A 4,337-nucleotide genomic window follows, 5' to 3' on the forward strand; every position below is an offset into this window, starting at 1 on the left:
GAATAAGGAAGACCGTAGAAGAATTGATGCTTTTGAGTTATGATGTTGGAGGAGAATATTGAAAGTTCCATGAACTGCCAAAAGAACCAATAGATCTGTGTTGGAAGAAGTGCAGCCAGAGTGCTCCTCGGAGGCCTGGATGACCAAACTTCATCTATCATTCTTCAGACATAATGTCAGGAAAGACCAGTCACTGGAGAAGGATGTCATGCTTGATAAGGTGGAGGGTCAGAGAAAGAGAGGAAGATCCCCAATGAGATGGATTGGCAAAGTAGCAGCATCAATGGGCTCAAGTGTGGCAACAATTGTGAGGTTGTCTCAGGACCGGGCAGTGTTTCGCTCTGTTTTGCATAGGGTAACTATGAGTTGCTATTGACTCGTTGTCACCTAACAACAACAACAAACCATCCTCCACATGACTTACTTGGACAATTGCAATTGTTTCTTTGTCATGCATTGTTTTAGTCTTTCCTTATCATCTTAATTGATATTGTTTTTTTGTTGATGATGAGTCTATATACAGCAAAGTGTACACCAATGCAACTGTTTCTACATATGTACTTATTTCAGTGACATTGATTATGTTTGTGATCATCTCTCAATGTCTCCCTGCTTATATATTGCTCCTAGAATCCATTCCCACACAGCAGTTAGGGAGGTGTTTGAAAGCATAAATTATAACATGTCATTTCCATGCTTAGAACCATTCAGATATATGCTTTTCCTAAACACTAAGAATTAAAAAAAATTGTTCATGTCCCCATTATTGTCATTGTTACGTGCCATTGAGTCAATTCCAACTCATAGCCATCCTGAATAGGGTTCCTGCTAGCAGCCAATGGGTTTGAACTGTTGACCTTGTAGCTACCAATGTTACAATGTTACAATACCTTCCGGTTCTTCCCTCTTCCCTCCCTCCAACTCCATTTTGTCTGTTTCCCCACCCTAAGCTACCAGGCGCGTAGTTTAAAGGACAACATGGCTTTTGATAGGCCAGAGCTAAATCACCCCAGCAATGACCACTCCCTTCCTGTTGAACCTATATAAATCCCCTCATAGGTTATCTTCTTCACCCCGAATAAAGCTCTCTAGATGGGCCATTTGGAGTGAGGTGTGGTTGATGAGTGGTACGGGGTTGTTTTCCCCCTTTCATTGGTGTCAGAAGTGGGATGATTGAGGCCCCTGATTTAACATCGGAAGGCCCAGGACCCCAATTTTCCTGGCGCCCTAACCCGCTCATTTCAACATGCCCTCCCAGTGCCCATGATCATCTTCCCTGATGCCTTCTCAGCACCCATCACCAGCAGACTATTCTTCAGCCCTCTGGCTCGGGTAAGTCCCCTTTTGTGGATGCCCTGGGTATGGAGATTTGGACCCCGGTAACCAGGACATAAGACTCTGTCCGGGACACAGACTGGGCGCCAGGTTCTCTGTCTTCCATAGTGAGTTCGGAACTCACCGGAACAAGTCCAGGACTTGTCCATTCCGCCCCCCCGCCCACTGGAGGGACGCCTCAGAGGGTGGTGCGGCCTCCGTTTACAGACCCCCTCCTTGTGGCAGGGATGCCTCCACTGGGAGCCTGGGTATCCGTACCTCAGACTGGGTCTGAGGTGCGAGCACTATCTGAATCTCAAGAGATGTCTTAGGTTCCAGGCACTGTTTGCTGTCTTATTCCTGGTTGCTATGGGTTTCGGGTGCTCCATACCAGCAGACTCCCCCTTCGGGTGTTTACTCCGAAACCTCGAGAGCTTAGATCTACTCGAATTTGGCCTCAATACAAAGTAGACAACCAAAATACCTGGCCGCCTAATGGCTCGTTTGAATCAGGTCTAATCCAAGACCTATTTAACTTTTGTGAGTGCCAGGGAAAATGGTCAGAGATCCTGCATATCCAGGGCTTTTCTTACCTTTGACCTTCTCTTTGTTCCATTGCTTGTCCTCTTGACTCCATCAGCCAATTTGACCCAGCTGATGCCTATCAAAGAGCCCCAAGTGCACCTCATCCCCCGCTTTGGTCCCTCTCTCACCTTCTCCAGGTCCCCAGGAACTTTCCTTACCATCTTCTTCTTCTTCTCCCGCCTCTCCCCCTCTGTATGTGCCCCCTTGTACTTGTTCCAAATCTCTAATGGACCCTGAGTTTTCTCAGTCCAGTCATATAATAGCACTCTTGCAGGAAGTGGCTAGGGCAGAAGGAATTGTCCAAGTCCATACCCATTTTCCAATGGCAGAGTTAGCTTTAATTCAATCCAGACTTAGGTCTTTTACATCAAATTGTGCAACTTTTATTAAGCAGTTTCAATTTCTAACGCAGTCTTACCAACTAACTTATCATGATATTTTTGTTGTTTGAACAAACTCTTTAACCCCTGAGGAGGGTGGGCGAGTGCTGGAACAGGCCCGTGCTCATGCAGACCAGGAACACCTCACTAATAACAATCACCCAGCAGGAGCGGAAGCTGTCCCTGACAGGGACCCTGGGTGGAACTATAACACCCAGGCAGGTATTGTCAACCGAGATAGATATATTAATTGTATACTTCATGGGCTGCGCAAGGCAGCCACGAAAGCAGTTAATTATGACAAACTTGGTGAAATTATCAAAGACAAGAATGAAAATCCTTCCACGTTTCTCCAGCGGCTCACTGATGGACTACGGCAATATACTAATCTCGATCCAGACTCTGCCGATGGGCAAACGTTAATTATGATGCATTTCTTCTGTCAGAGCTATCCCGACATCAAAATAAAACTTAAGAGGCTAGAAAGGAATCACCGAACCCCTCAAGCAGAGGCTCTCGCTGTTGCATTTAAAGCCTACAATGGCCGAGATGACACAAGGGCTGTAAAAAATCACCAGTTATTAGCTCAGGCCATCAACCCCACCTTGCCACCAAGTGTAAGTGGAAAACCCATAAAGCCTCCAGGACCCTTCTTCCGGTGCAACCAGGGTGGACATTGGGCCAAAGAATGCCCAAATCCCAAACCTCCCACTGGGCCCTGCCCCAAATGCAAGCGAAAGGGACACTGGGGTTTCGACTGCCCCTTGGCGTCTACCCACCATCTAGTTGCCGGCCCCCCCATCCCCTCAAGCGGCCTTATTGGTCTAGCAGCAGAAGACCTATGAGGAGACCCTGGCCTGTCTGACCCAACGAGGATCACCACCCAGGAGCCCAGGGTAACTTTCACCATGGCAGATAGGATGATTGCCTTTTTACTCGATACTGGGGCTAGTTTTTCTGCATTGCAGGAATTCTGGGGACTCACCTCCCTGTGCGGGACCTCTATTGTTGGGGTAGAAGGTCAAGAATGACGCCCTCAGCAAACTCCCCTCCTTTTGTGCAAAATTGGCAATTTTGAATTTTTACATTCCTTTTTAGTCCTTCCCTCTTGCCCCATACCTTTATTAGGGCAGGACATCTTATCTAAGCTTGGCACCTCACTCAAGTTTGACTTTCAGGACCTCTCCAGCACTCCAACATCTTCCTTTTGCCTCTTACTATAGAAGGCTATTGAACCTCAAGCCCCTCCTTACCAATGGCCCATCAGCCCCAACCTTGTGAATCCTAAAGTTTGGGACATACATTCCCCTTCAATAGCCAAATGCCCTCCAGTCAAAATCCTCCTCAAGAACCCCACCCACTTCCCAGCTCAAGCTCAATACCCTCTCCCATAGTCTAATCTTTTGGGATTATAGCCAATTGTTATAGAATTACTTAAAAAAGGATTTCTAAAACCAACTAATTCCCCCTACAATACCCCCATCGTGGCAGTAAAAAAACCCAATGGGGCCTACTGCCTAGTTCAAGATGTAGTCTCAATTCATCCAGTAGTCCCCAATCCTTACACTCTTCTGTGTTCCATTCCCTCTAGCACCACACATTTCTGAGTCCTTGATTTAAAGATGCCTTTTTTTCTATCCCCTTGCACCCAGATTCCCAAAATATTTTTGCTTTCACTTGGACCGATCCTACATCAAAGGTGTCCACTCAGGTAACCTGGACAGTCTTGCCACAAGGTTTCCGGGATAGTTCTCATCTCTTCAGACAAATCCTAGCCCCAGACCTATCCCTTATTCACTTACGGACCTTCCACTGTATTCAGTATGTAGATGATCTCCTACTTTGCACCCCATCACTAGCAGAGGTCCAGCAAGATATGTATGCCCTTCTTAATTATATTGCAGAAAGAGACTATCGAGTTTCACCCACAAAAGTCCAACTTTTTAAACAGCAGGTTACATATTTAGGGGTGTCTTTGTCTCCGGGTTTCAAATCCATCACCGTTGACAGAAAACAAATGCTTCAAGATATCCCAATGCCTGTTAATAAACAAGAGCT

This window comes from Chrysochloris asiatica, unplaced genomic scaffold (assembly GCF_000296735.1).
Source record: "Chrysochloris asiatica unplaced genomic scaffold, ChrAsi1.0 scaffold00060, whole genome shotgun sequence".
Taxonomy (NCBI): domain Eukaryota; kingdom Metazoa; phylum Chordata; class Mammalia; order Afrosoricida; family Chrysochloridae; genus Chrysochloris; species Chrysochloris asiatica.